General features: G+C 34.7%; 1 protein-coding gene across 4 annotated transcripts in view; it reads right to left on the reverse strand.

The window, feature by feature from the left end:
* The window catches only part of LOC105498558 (fucosyltransferase 9), a 195,769-nt gene that overhangs the window by 88,899 nt on the left and 91,201 nt on the right, over positions 1-15,669 (reverse strand). For all 4 annotated transcript variants that reach the window (XR_011623533.1, XM_071096707.1, XM_071096708.1 and 1 more), the window contains exon 2: positions 6,566-6,654. The gene's annotated coding sequence lies outside the window, so the exon portion shown is untranslated. The remainder of the gene's footprint in view (positions 1-6,565; positions 6,655-15,669) is intronic.

Here is a 15,669-nt window from a genome sequence, read left to right on the forward strand (position 1 = left end):
CACCAGGCATAATAGTAGAAAGTCTTAGTACAAAAAAAATAGGTGGTCTTGGCAGGGTACGGTGGCTCACGCCTGTAATCCCAGCACTTTGGGAGGCCGAGGCAGGCGGATCACCAGGTCAGGAAATCTAGACCAACCTGGCCAACATGGTGAAACCCCATCTCTACTAAAATAAAAAAAAAAAAAATTAAAAAAGAAAATTAGCCAGGCGTGGTGGCGGGCGCCTGTAGTCCCAGCTACTGGGGAGGCTGAGGCAGGAGAATGGCGTGAACCTGGGAAGCAGAGCTTGCAGTGAGCCTAGATCGCACCACTGCACTCCAGTCTGGGCAACACATCGAGACTCCGTTCCCCCCACCCCCCAGAAAAAGGTGGTCTTATAAAAAGGAACTCTTCTGAATAGTCTTTTAAACAAAAATAAAACAAGCAAAACAAGCAAATAAAACAGATAAAATAGACCTTTACTATGGTAGAAGGACTTTAAAACAGAAAAAAATAAAATACTGAGAATTCTGAACATTAAATATGGTAGAAAATTCAAATATATTTGATAATATTCTTTTCAAAACACATTTATGCATTGCAACAGATAACAAATGAGGTTTAAATATATAATGGATCACACTGATTTTGCATTTGCTTCCTATACCTACTACACCATTGTTTGAAGGTATGGAAATTGTTTCTCTATTGGGTGTATCTTCTTTTATTGTTAATAATCCCCTCATATTCAAGAAGCTCCTCAAATAGCCTAATAAAGTACGTTCAAATTACCTAATAAAATAAGCTCCCTTAGAAGTCATCATTGTGATTGGAAAGCAATAGGGAGAAAGCTTGATTTATTGATTAGTAAGAGTATGCTATAAATTTTCTCCATATTAAAACTGTGTGGATTATGAGATCACACTTACTTACAGAAATTGCAGCAGATGGGCATAGTGATGAGGATATTAAAGGAAAGGATCACAGGTTAGCTTGTCTTTATAAAATGACTTTATTTCCTCTGAGATACTATGTATAAATCTAACAAAATTGCAGCAGGGAAGATTGTTATCTAAGAAAATACAGGATGAATGCTTTTGTGAGACATAATTGTTTTGCAGTAAAAAACACTTTATGTACAGTCATGTGTCACTTAAAGATAGGAATACGTTCTGAGAAATGTGATGTTAGGTGATTTCATTGTTGTGCAAACATCAGAGAGTGGACTTACACAAACCTGGATGGTATTGCCTGCTACACACAGGCTATTGCTTCTAGGCTACAAACCTACGGCCTGTTACCATACTGAATACTGTAGGAAATTTTAACACAATGGTACTTGGATAGCTAAACATAGAAAAGGTACAGTAAAAATACAGTATAAAACATAGAGAAATGGCACACCGGTGTAAAGCACTTACCATGAATGGGGCTTGCAGGACTGGAAGTTGCACTGGGTGAGTCAGTGAGTGAGTGGTGAGTGAATGTGAAAGCCTAGGACATTATTGTACACTACGGTAGACTTTATAAACACTGTACAAATGCTCTATTAAACCTATAAAAAGATTTTTCTATCTTTAATAATTTAACCTTAGTTTATTGTAATTTTTTTTACTTTATAAACTTTAAAAGTATTTTTAACTCTTCGAGATTTTTTGTAATAACACAGCTTAAAACACAAACACATTGTATAGCTGTACAAAATAATTTCTTTAATCCTTATTCTATAAGCTTTTTTCTATTTTTAAATATTTTTATTTCTTATTTTACCTTTTAAACTTGTAAAAACTAAGATAGAAACCCACACATTAGCTTAGGTCTACACAGAGTGAAGATCATCAATATCACTGTCTTCGACCTCCATATCTTGTCTCACTGGAAGGTCTTCAGGGACAGTAACATGCCTGGAGCTCTCATTTCCTATGATAACAATCCCTTCTTCTGGAATACCTCCTGAAAGACCTGCCTGAGGCTGTTTAATAATTAAGTTTTTTTAATAAGTAGAAGTACACTCTAATGATAAAATATAGTAAATACATAAACTATAACATCATCATTTATTATCATTGTTATGTACCTTACGGAATTGTACAGTATGTACTACACTTTTATACAACTGGAAGTGCAATAGGTTTGTTTATACCAGCTTCATCAAAAACATGTGAGTTGTGTGCTGCTAAATTCTGATGGCTACAAAGTTACTAGCAGATAAGAATTTTTCAGCTCTATTGTAATCTTACGGGACCGCTGTTGTATATGTGGTCAATCATTGTCTGCAATGTTATGCAGTGCATGATTGTATTTTGTAAATTTTTTTTTGGTTCTTGCATAGGATTTCATTAAAGCGAAAGCATATGTGTGTCCATGACAGAAATAAATTAGCAATAGTAATTTCCCAGTCTGGTAGAACTTTCTTTCCTTCTTTTTTTTTTTTTTTTTTTTTTTGAGACAGACTCTTACTCTGTTGGTCAGGCTGGACTGCAGTGGCACAATCTTGGCTCACTGCCAAATCCACCTCCTGCGCTCAAGCAATTCTCCTGCCTCAGCCTCCCCACTAGCTGGGACTATAGGTGTGCACCACCACACTGGCTGATTTTTGTATTTTTAGTAGAGATGAGTTTTCATTGTGTTGGCCAGGCCAGTCTTGAACTCCTGACCTCAAGTGATCCGCTTGCCTCAGCCTCCCACTGAGATGGGATTACAGGAGTGAGCCCACTGTGCCTGGCCTCTAGATGGGACTTTGAAACTCAACAGGAAACAGACGTATCAGGTACAAATTTTGAATTTAAATGTGAATAATAGTTTTTTAATGATATAAAATTTGCCAGAATTTTATTTAAATTCAGTAAAAGAGCTTGATTATTTCTGGAAATTAAAAACAAATAATTCAACAAATAAGAATATTTCCATACAGTGTAGGCTTCTTGATGTGGTACAAAAGCTAAGATTAAGAATGAGGTAAGATTTGCTCTATGTAGATGCTCCATCCTTTACAAGTTGCTGATTCCAGGCCAGTCACTTAAACTCTCAGAGACTTTTCTTGTGTTTAAATGAAGAATGCTATTTGAATTTCCTACATTCTATGCTCACTCTAAGATTCAAGCTTTATGATGTATACACAGAAACCTCTAAACTCTGAGCATGAGACTAAAATTTAGGCATGAGGTATGCTCATTGCTAATGTGGTATCACTGCTTCTAGAGCTTTTCAGTAGATAGAGCTAATAAATGTTATGTATGTAGACCCATTTCTGTATCTATGTATTTTAAAATAAGAATGGGTTCACAAATTAATATCTACATCTCTAAACTAGCAATACAAGGTTAATTTTAGCCATCTCTCCTTGCTAATTATGACTTCTTTCTCTAGCAATATGAAACCTATCTCCCAATATCTATAATTTATTTACTTATGCATTCCACCCTAATATACATGCAAAGTACTTTCATAATTGCTAACCTGCGCTCCTTTGAAAAAAAATCAACTAAAATACAATGTCTATGTATAGTTCTTTGTATAGTTAGCCTCATCCTTTGCAGGTTTTGTCCTTTCAAAATACTGTTTTCCAAAATATAGGGTAGATCCTTTGACTTCATCACCTTCAGTAAGCTTATATATTACATTTGTAAGATGGTTAGGTTCACTTGTCACTTTTCCACCCCATTTGGGGATATTACATCTTATTCATTTTCTTTCTTTCTTCCTTTTTTTTTTTTTTTTTTTTTTTAATGTGTATGCTGCAGAGATTACTCATTGTGTTGTACAGTTCTATGGGTTTTGACGAGCACAGTAATTTGTCCAGCACCACGGACAGTTCCACTGCCATTAAAATTTCCTCATGTAATCAACGATTTTGTAGTTAACCCTCCTATATCTCTAACTCAATATATCTCTAATTTGGGCAACCATTGATCTATTTCCCATCTTTATGTTTTGGCTTTTCCAGGGTTTAAGATGCATTGAATTATATATCTTAAATATGTAGTCATTTGGGCTTCCCTTCTTTCACTTAGCAAAACGCACTAAAACGTTCATCCATGATGTGCATACATCAATAATTCTCTTTTTAAAATATTTGAATAGTATTCCCTTTTATAGATTTACCACAGTCTGTTCATTCATTTACCAGCTGAAGACAGCATATTAGTTATTTCCAAATTTTGGCAATTGAAGTCAAAGTTTCTGTAAATATTCCCGTATTGTTTTTCTGTGTCAAATATGTTTTTCAATTCACTTGGGTAAATACTTAGGAGTGGGATCACTGGATCATATATTAAGCAAGCATCTGACTTCATAGCAAACTTGCACATACGTTTTTCAAAGTGGCTGTACCATTTTGAATTGCCAACAGTAATGAAAGTAGTGAATGAGAGTCTCCGTGGCTCTGCATGCTTACGAATATTTGATATTGTTAGACTTTTAATTTATTTATCCATTTTTAACAGGTATGTTCTGGCACCTTATTGTGGTTTTCATTTGTATCTCCCTAGTGAAAATCTCCTCTTATTCTTATTAGTCATCCGTACATCTTCTTTGGTAAAGCTCAGATATTTTACTAGGAAAATTGGATTTACTTTCTTATTTTTAAGAGTTTTTTTTTTTTATATATTATGGACACAAATCTTTTATCAGATATGTGATTCACAAATCTGATGCCCATATTTTCATTCTTTTAAGAATGTGTTTGATGGAAAAATTTTTTTAAATGTTAGATTTTTTTTTTTTCTATTGATTTACTCCTTGTAATGAGGAGGGCTGTGATCAGCAAATTACTTTAGTTACAACAAAGCAAATACACGGAAGCTAATAAAAAACCCCCAAATTCCAACATGTATTATAGCTTAGAAGTACACATTTGGTATATTTTCTTCTCTATAATTTCTCATAAACACGGGATTCTATAAAACTCCATTTTAAGTAATAAGTTTAGGGTTTGACTTTTTTTCTCATTGAAATTTTAAAGTCATATTCCTTTGATGTGGTCTGAAGTTGGCCTTCAAAATTCCTGTTAGGTAACAGAACCAAAGTATTATATCAGTGATCCTCTGGAGCAGAGTTTCCAGTATGGAAGCTACCAGCCACGAGACAGCTAGGCACTTGAAATACAGCTAGCATCATTGAAAAGATGACTATCAGTTTAAATTTAAAAGCTGACACTTGATTTAGTTATTGGAACAGTTTTAAATATTTGTAGGACAATTTGGGCTTGTGAATCTACTTTTTCGAATGTAAATTTTATTAAGTCTAAGTATAAATCAAGTATATTCAACAAAACTTTAGTATCCGAATTGAGATGTTCTGTAAGTACACACTGGATTTCAAGGACTTAGTGTGAAAAAAAGAATGCAAAGTGTCTCGTTCTTTTCTTTACATTAGTCATATGATAAAATAACTATATTTGGAATGTACAGGGTAAATAAATAAAATATATCATTAAGACTCATTTCACCTGCTTCTTTTTACTTTTTAAAAAGTGTGGCCATAAGAAAAAATTAAATAACATATGCAGTTCACATTACAATTTTATTAGATAGCACTGCTATAGAATATGATAATATGTATTAAATCATATTTTGTGTTGCAGTGGACTCAGAGTTCTGAAATGGGGATGTTAATAACCTATCCACCACCACCTCCAATTCTCTGATAGCTTTATATCCTCAGACAGGAGCTTAGCAAAACAAGGGCTGAAGAGAATAGAGAGTAAGACTTGAGAAAGGATTTTAGGTCTGACGATATTAGGTGTTGTTAAGGAACAGCATCTCCTGATGCCCTAAACATACCGTAAATTGTAGGGACACTACTGATTCCTGATGGGTTCCAGTTCATAGTTTGCTTTCACCCAAGGAAAAGGGACTAGGCTGTTTTATTTCTTTCTCATTGACATGAGTAACACTTATTGCTTCATAGTATCTCTTAACTCAAAAACAAAGCACAGTATCCCAGAATTGTATTTCCTTCCTTATTTTTTAATAATGTGAAATGAACAGTAAGAGGTTCACATCTGTGTAAAGATTACTTTTCTTCTTTTCATTTAACTTATTAAGTTAACTTAATAACTTATTTAACTTATTAAGTTACATATATATGAATATATATACTCAATATATTCTTATATTCATATATAAGATTTAGTGGTATAGGCATTATCTACCCCAAATTAAAATCCATTTTCAAAAGATAACTAATATAAAAAGAAATTGACCTAAATTTAAAATTAGATTGCAAATTATATTGAGAACATAAAATTTTCCATGTCCAATATTTATTTACAGTTTTCTAGAAAACACAAGAGTATAGAAATTTTAAGATTAACTGTAAGATTTATTTTAAAATATGATTAGACATGATCGATATATTATCCTACCTACTATGATAGAAAATTATTTTAAACTTTCACTTTGATAGAATGTTAAAACTAAGTTTATGGAAGATCTCCTCATAGAAGCTAACCTTCTGAAATTATTCTGTACCTTGGATGGGTTTTAGTTCATAATTTTCTGAAACAATATAAATCATCTATAAGTTCTAACTGAACAATTTCTCCCATAGTCAAGCTAGATTGAGAAAGTAAATATATACTTACAATATAGAGAACATATCATGGGAAGCACATAGACAGTTGTTATACTACTTCACTGTCTTATCAAATCCTTGAGTTATTACATTCTAAACCTGATGAGAAAGAGAAATAAAGAAGTATGTTAGTTAAATGCACTAGATATACTATATATATAGCTAGATAACCACAAAAATCTAAAAGAAATAATGCATGATAAAAACAAAAATCTTTCTGTATTATTGCGTTCTTTGCTGATATCTATTTGTGATTTCTGTTAAATTAAAAAAAAAATGTTATTGATGGCCGGGCGCAGTGGCTCATGCCTGTAATCCCAGCACTTTGGGAGGCTGAGACAGGTGAATCACTTGAGGTCAGGAGTTCAAGACCAGCCTGGCCAACATGGTGAAACCCTGTCTCTACTAAAAATATAAAAATTATCTGGGCACGGTGGCAGGCAACTGTAATCCCAGCTCCTGAGGAGGCTGAGGCAGGAGAATCACTTGAACCTGGGAAATGGAGGTTACAATGAGTTGAGGTCACACCACTGCACTCCAGCCACAGTGACAGAGCAAGACTCTGTCTCAAAAAAAAAAAAAAAGTTATTGAATACCTTAAATAGTTACAATATATAAGGGAAATATCATTAAAAAGAATGAATGATCTAGGTTATAGTTGAAACTCTAAGAAAGTGAGTATAAGATACCTTGATAATTAAATATATTTAAAATTTCCCGTTTACAGAATAAATTGTGCCCATGGCACAAAAAACAAACTAGCAAAAAAGTTGCTAAATCATCTGGATGTATACAACTATCCGAATGCTTATAAAAATAAAGATCAAACAATTTGCTAATTTGCCTAAACATTTGTCATTTTAACGGTGATGTGTGTTAGCCAACATACATGATTAGCACAAACAGAGGTAAACGCTTTCAAATTGTATTGAATTAAGTACTCTATAATGAATAAGGATTAGATTTAATATAAAGTGTGAAACTGACCCACTGGCATTCACTTACCCCAATCAAGAACAAATATTTTTAAACTATGGAATAACTTAAAGTATATAAAGGGCAGATTCAGTTTTCTCTTTAAGATAATGCCCCCGCAAGTATGTTATATAAACTTAACCCCTGTCAAAAAATGCATTTTTGCTATAGAACAGACCCAAGGGAATTCGTACACTTAGCACTAACCAAAAATACTTGTTAAGTATCTTGTACTCATTGCATACACCCCTGTGCACACGCTTGCGCACACACACAAACACGTTTTGTTCTGATTTTATGTCCCTCAAACACTTGCATTTTTTTCTTTCCTAAAGCAGTCAATTTTAAAACAAAATTCAATCTGATTTCTTTGTGGATTTCCACATAGCCTTGGATTATGCTTGAAAGAAAAATAATTTAATTTTCCACTGAATTTAGTACCTTTTCCCCCTTATACTTTGATATTGGATTCAAACACATTTAAAGATAATACAGATATGAAGAAATTGATCTATCTTGTCTTTAAAAAGTCGACTATCACCTAATTGTTCTTTTTTCAAATGTGTAACAGTTTGTAAATGAATAACTATATTTTGTAATATTTGTTTAGGGTTTTTATGGGTGTGTGTGATTGTCATATAATTATCAAAGCATTATTGTAAGGTAGGTTTTAGTTTTCTCATTTTGAAAGGTTCTGATAACTCAGACAACTGGTACATATTAAGAAGCTGGAAGGCATTGTAGCTGTGGATCAAATCCAAACCTAACTTCAAAATGTCTCCTCTTTCTTATTACAATCTTCACTTGCACATGTCTTCTGGATGTTGTTTGTAGGGCTATTCTGCTTAACTATCTACTTTCAATACTCTTAGAGGTCCCAATTAGAAAAAAATAATAAAATGCTTTATAGAGTAAATTAATTTCTTTGTTGAAACTGTGTATAGCTGTCTTAGGATTGTTAAATGAGTAAAACCACAAACACTATTATTGCATATAAAGTGTGCAGTGTATTGGTTATAATTCTTCATATAAAAGATCAAAATACTCAATCACTTAATAAAAACTAGAGAAGAGGCATAGATATCCATATAAATTGGCTCCCAAACATCTGAGATATATATATATATAAAAATTATTTGCTGTCGCATTTGCTTTCATTGTACCAGTGTTTTCTTGTTTTTGTTTTTGTTTTTACCATCTGACATCTGATTCAATGCTTTCAAAAAGACCTTGGCTGAGAAGTCAGAAAAAATCAAACATTTAGAATTATTTCTAGAATGAGAGCAAATAGTGAGGGCCAGGAAGTGGCCTGAGTTCTTTTATCTATTTGGTAACTCAGATTTGTGCGTGTGTGTGTATGTGTGTTTCCCAAATCATGGTTATAATTTAAAGGCTCAGCATGCTGAATAAATCACACTTAAGTAATTGAGCTACTCTTTTGATTACTTTTGTTGATAATGTTTTATTTGAACTTAGTTTTTATTATCTCTATCTCCCTTTTTCTATTATGTGTAGGGAGAAAATCATTTTCTCCATTCCCTATATTTGTGTCCAAACCAGTCAAAAAATTATAGTGCATTTTTCTCTTTTGCTTTTCTACATGTCTTTCTTCCTACAATGGTAAGGCATCTACCTGCCATGGGGTAGAGGTGGGAAAGAGACACTCAATTTCTGTTTTTCAAGGCATTATTTTAATGTATAGTTCAACATCAGTCTTTAGAAAGCCCTTCAGTTTCTTCCTCCATATCAAGACCAGGCTTGATGGGTTAGTCTATTATTTGGATGTTTTGCCAAGACCCAGATGCTTAGTAACTTAAAGATGAAACATTAAGATGATTCACTAAGTGTTTTTACTTTTCATCTCGATGTTTGTCAACAAACATAAATGAGTGGGTTTGCATGGAATTTTATATAAAGGAGTTTCAAATCATGTAGAAAGAACAGGCCAGGCACAGTTGCTCAGGCCTGTAATCCCAGTACTTTGGGAGGCCCAGGCAGGAGGACCTCTTAAGGGCAGGAGTTTCAGACCAGTTTGGCTAACATAATTAGACCCTGTTTCTTCCAAAAAAAAAAAAAAAGTTTAAAAAAAAAAATAGGCAGGCACATTTGTGCACATCTGTAGTCCCAGCTACTCAGGAAGCTGATGTGGGAAGACTGCTTGAGTCCAGGAGTTTGAGGTGATAGACTATCATGCCACTGCACTCCAGCCTTGGCGATAGAATGAGACCCTTAAAAAAAGCACAATAGGAAAAAAGCCCTCAGGCATTCTTTTGAGGAATGCCAGAATAGGTGGAGAGAAAGAGTGCAGTGGTAGAGAAAAGTGGATGCTACAGCTCTTGTCTGTTCTTCCCAGCTTCTCTAGGCCAATCCTCTAGGGGATGTATCTTTCGAAATTCTTAATTACATTGACGGGATGCTTAGGGTTTTTGCTTTCAAGTTTTGGAGGACATTGCTGTGCTGAGTAATCCCAAGTCAACATGCGGATCCCAAGTAGTAGCCAAGGAGGCCCTGTGGCATGACAGACTCACTTTGCAATCCCAAGTTTCCTTTGGCTATCATGCAATATGGATAATAAGTTGAGGGGGATTAATGGGCCTTCTATGAGCAAAATGGCTCAGCCAAGAAGGTTTATGAGGTTCACAGTTTTAACCAGGTGTCAGAAGAGAAAAGTAGTAGAGACTCTGAGGAATCTGAGCATCAAGATCAAGGGCAGGCTGAATTAGCAAGGCCATTAGAAGAGACAGAGCTCAGAAAGAATTGACTGTGACAGGTGTCGGCAGCAGAGTGGGACTGGAAAGGCCCACTGAAGAGAAGCAGCCAGAAAAGGAAGGTTTCATGAAGGAGTTCATGTTTGAGTTGAAGACAATGACTCACCCTTATATTCAAGACCTAGCATTACAAGGAGAGTAGACACAAAGTGCAAAGGCCCAGGACAGTAACAAGCACTGCATGTTCAAACAAAAAAGAAAAACACCCCAGTATACCTGTAGCTATAGTTACCCGGGGCACTACGGGTAGGGTGGGTGTGAGGGGAAGGGTAAGACAACCAGGTAGCAGCAGGTCTTGATGGGCCTCAAAGGCCATTGTAAAGAGTTTAGACTTTATAGTGCAATGGATACAAGAGGGTTTTGGCTGGGGACTAGCATGATCTGAATATAATTTTAAATGATCACTTCAGCTGTCCTATTGACAATAGAGGGGCAAGGCTGGAAGCAGTAGCCAGTTCAAAGGCTATTACTGTCCTTGAATTGAGGACAATGTTGGTTGTTAGGTTTGGTGGAAATAAGTGTTTGGATTTGGAATACATTTGATATATTTGAATAAAGTATTAAATCCAATTCATTAGTATGGTCATTTCACAAACACAAATGCATCATTGAGTCATCACTTTTGAATCATTGTTAATTTTTTTTTGTAGAGAAAGATCAGTTTAAATAATAAAAATTAGATCTTTATTCAAGATACTTTAGTAAATTTGGGGGAAAATACACCAAAGGTGAAAAATATGGAGACACACTAGTTTTATATAATTGTTTTCAGTTGCTGTTGAATTAAAGATAGTGCAAATGATTAAGAAAAACACTACACAATCTATAAATGTGAAAGAACAAGGAAATGGCCCAATGGAGCATTATTTATTTAAAAAGAAGCTTCAGAGAACTCTGAAAGATGTTGTTAGAAATACCTCAGATATATTGAAAACTGAATTCCAATAATAGGAGCAAACTTCTTAATTCAGCTGACCAGATGAGATTAAAGGACATTGAATTTTGAAAAATAACGACAAGTACTATGTGCTGTTTATAATAAGTGAGCGTTGCTGCCAAGAGAGGTCATCAAGCCAAATCCTGTGACTGTACTTTAAGTAGAATTTTATGACTTCAAAATTTTATGACTGGGTCTTTAAGCTTTTTTTAATTCAACATACATTTTCTAAATGTCTTCTATGTAACAGAGAGTTGCTAGGGGTTATGGTCATAAGGGTTCCTAAGACACTCTCTCTGCCCTCGAAATCTTCACAGTCTAGAAGCGGAAGGGGAAAAACAGAAATGAACTGTGTGTGTACAAAAGAACTGTGTGTGTGTATCTGGCTTTGGGTACACATGTAGTAGCATTCTATTTTACAAGGTGTAAGCTTAATAGAAAACAGGCTATGCAACGTGAATGCAGAATAATGACAAGACACTGCAGCATGAATAAAGAGAAGCATAGCAAGGATAATATCATTTTGGGACTAAAAAGTAATATGGCCTCTGTGGAACAGAGTGTAAAGGTAAAGAGTGTAATGGAAGACATGCACAAAGCAGTGGAGGTGAGTTGGAGAGCCCCTAGGTCATGCTGAGAGCTTGATTCTCATTAACGCTAGTAATAATAACACCTGTTCACTATATACAGGCTCAATTTTAAGAGTCTATCCATATATGTTCTCATTCAGTCTTGTCAATGAGTTTATGAAGTAGTACTATTCCAGTTTTAGAGATGAGAAATATGATGCACAGAAAGATTAAGCAATTTGTCCAAGGTCATTCAGCTTGTAAGTGGTACAGCTGGACTGGAACCCAGACAGATTGATTCCTGAGTCCCATTCTTGGTGTGATATGTCTGCCTCTTCCATACAGCATGGGATGATTTGGCTCTAAAGAATTCCTTTTTCATAAATGTACATGGAAAAGAAAATTTTCCTGTTCACAGTCCAAAAAATGTTGGTTGGCTCTCTACATTAGGTAGAAATATGAATAAGAATCCTAGACCGAAAAAAAACAAAGCCAAGTGAGAATGAAAGAGAAGAAGAGAAGGAAATAACAAACATTTCTTAAGCATTTTATTGTGGAACAAATTCAGGGCTAGATGATTTAAAGGTCATCTCCCAGGTCCATATCTTTGCAGTATATGACCAAAGAAAAAGAAAAAAGAATGGCCATGAGAGACATGCATGATTTGGACTTGCTTCTACAGCTCTTGTTTATTTTCTTTATCTGAAATCTTTCAAGGGTTGTGCTTTCTTCTCATTCCTTCTCTCTCACTTAGCCGGCTTGAATGATCTGTTTTGACTCTATAGTTAAAGGGAATAGGATGTAGATCCTCGTGAGTTGAACAGGGTTGGATGTTCTGTAGAAGGCTAGCCTTGAATGATATAGCCTATTCTACGCATGGAGTTGTTGCAGGTGACAGAATTAGTAACACTTAGGATCACTGACAAACATCAATGTCTTAAGAACTTAAAATACACTAATGCTTGGCATACAGATTAGTAATTGTTATAATAGATGTTTGAAATAGATTTGTCCAAATGTATACATACATTTTATCAATAGAAATATTTTCAACACGTATTTTGGGGAAGGGAAAGCTGCTTTGTTCTTTTAAAACTTGCACACTTCAGGAAAAATTCTTGAGCTTCTTCCCCTGAGCTTTAAGCAGTACTAGAAACCTCATTGTACATTCTTCCTAAAGCATCTATTTTATTCAAAGATTGGAGAAAATGAAATTTATTCTAAAATAGAGAGACAGTATATAATAAATAAAATGCAGAATGTACATATATTTGTAAAGACTTATTTAATCAAAACACTTATGGAATCCCTATTACGATAGGTGCTGCTGTGGTTGTTGGGAATAAGGCTGTTGTTCCTACATATTTATGATTGTCTCATGCTAGGTGGTATGAAAATAAAATATGCAAGTTTTAAGACATGTATGAATAATTTTTTATGGAATACAGTGGATGCATATTTTGCCTTCAGATGCTGGAGAAAATAAATTATGACTGCTTTGATTTAAACTAGAGTTTAGCAAAGCTATGCACTAGAGATCTATATGGTAAACACTTTAGGCATTGCAGGCCAGGAGACAAAGTCAAAGATGTCCTATAGGTACCCATATATTATACAATTTATGTTTCATCTGCTCCACTCTGCTTTTGTAATATGAAGACAGACATAAATGATGTGCTATAGTTTACCAAATTCTGGTTTGGACAAAAATGAATTTTTTTTTATTTTTTTAATTTCACTGAGACATATGTCTGTAAAATGGTTTGATACTTTGTGTCTTTCAATCAAATCAATCAAGTTTAAGCATTCCCTCTCTTCATTTCTCTAGCTGTAATGGGGTCTTGGAATCATTAAACCAATGAAAGATAAGCCCTGACTTTTCTTGTAACAGGCCTGGGAGAGACAGACCAATCAGTCGCCTGGGAGCTTCTGATGGATAGAATAAGGTTTGGGCTGAGTTCTAGGTGTTGCTCCCAAAGACTGCAATGCACTTCATACTTATTCAGATGGTGTTTTAATTCCTTATCTTACATGTTAAAATACTCCCAGGAAGAAGGATCTGAAGATAGGAGATAAGAGGTAAACTCAGGCAAAGATTGTATAACACTCGTCTATCATCAGTCACATCCACCAAAAAGGACATGTCTCTTGGAACCGGGATTGGGAAAGTAGACCAGGGACAGACAGTTGATGACACTTCTTACTTCTTTACTATTTTTTGTCTATGGCAATAACAAGAAAAAATTGAATACTTCCTTTTAAAAGCACATGTTTTTAAGAGTGTTAAAGGAGGTCAAGATAAGATAAAGCAGGGTTTTGATATGCTGTTGCTCTTCTCCCAACAACCCTCCCTCCCCATTCTTCTGACAAAAATGGGGGAAGCACTAAGAAGATGGAAGGAAGGAAGGAAGGAAGGAAGGAAGGAAGGAAGGAAGGAAGGAAGGAAGGAAGGAAGGAAGGAAGGAAGGAAGGAGAAAGGAAGGAAGGAAGGAAGGAAGGAAGGAAGGAAGGAAGGAAGGAAGGAAGGAAGGAGAAAGGAAGGAAGGAAGGAAGGAAGGAAGGAAGGAAGGAAGGAAGGAAGGAAGGAAGGAAGGAAGGAAGGAAGGGAGGAAGGAAGGAAAGTGACGTTTTGTCTTGGGCTCACTCTCAATGACGTAGCTCCATACTTGCTGCCTGCTATCTTCAGTCAGGCTCCCGGAACTCCAGAACTCTAGGGGTAGTAAAAGGCAGTTCAGGTTTTCTCTCTTTCCTGACCCCTGGATGACTTCTATGAAAAGCTGACATTCATTGAACAAGCTATCCCAGTGTACTACAAAGCCTAGAGATAACTAGTGTTGGAAAGGTTAGGATCCACTGGTTTGTTCCCTTTAACATTGGGTTCTTAAAATTTAATAGGCATAAGAGTCATCTAATGACTTCTTAGAAACACATATTTGTGAAATATATCTCCAGAGATGCTGATAATAGGTACGGGTAAGATCCTGGATTTCCATATCTAACAATTTCCCTAATTTTTAGAGGAATTTGTTGCAGATGTTTGGGGATCATGCTGTGAAAAATAACAGATCAACTCCAGAGTGTTCAAAACAACCGAATAAAAAAAGACTATAGAAACTTATCATTATTTAAATAACTATTAAAACTTTTCTTGAGTATAAATTAACTGCATGCAAAATAATTCTATCACTATAAATTTTAATTAGAAAATTTAAGACACAGCTTTTCATCTAGACCAAAGACTCTTGGGAAATCAATAATCAAATGATAAAATTTAGCATAGTATGTTTTTTGTAATCAACAAAGAAGACATACTATTCCTAGCAAAAATATTAAATGGCTATTTTATATAATGGCTATTTAATTTAGAATAATATGATTTTTATTTGTAAAGGAGTGCTTACACTGATGAGGGATTTTAAAAATCAGAATTGCTTGTTAAATTCTCCTCAAACAATGAACGTTTTGGGAAAGGAAAAGAGTCCACTTCAATTTTAACTGCAATTTTTATATTAAATACAATAGTTTGAGATATGTGTTAATAGTACATGGTTTACAAATAAACTGAGTTATTAAAAAATGAAATACATTATATTGTTCAGAACATAGGGCAATTTACCACAAAGCAGTACTCTGACTCACTGCATACAAAGAAATGCATTTTGTTTTAAAACAGATTTATCTCCTTTTGAATCATTTTAAAACTTGAATTTCAGGATTTTAATAGCCTAAATAAAAGAACCACATTCTTCTGAACTTATTCCTTCCAGGCGTGAGCATTCCACCACTATGAATAAATTTGACTCTAAGTAAGCACGGAAGAACCCAGATTGCCTGATATGAAGCCCCGAGATGACTATCTTTGTTC

Source organism: Macaca nemestrina, chromosome 5, assembly GCF_043159975.1.
Source record: "Macaca nemestrina isolate mMacNem1 chromosome 5, mMacNem.hap1, whole genome shotgun sequence".
Lineage (NCBI taxonomy): Eukaryota > Metazoa > Chordata > Mammalia > Primates > Cercopithecidae > Macaca > Macaca nemestrina.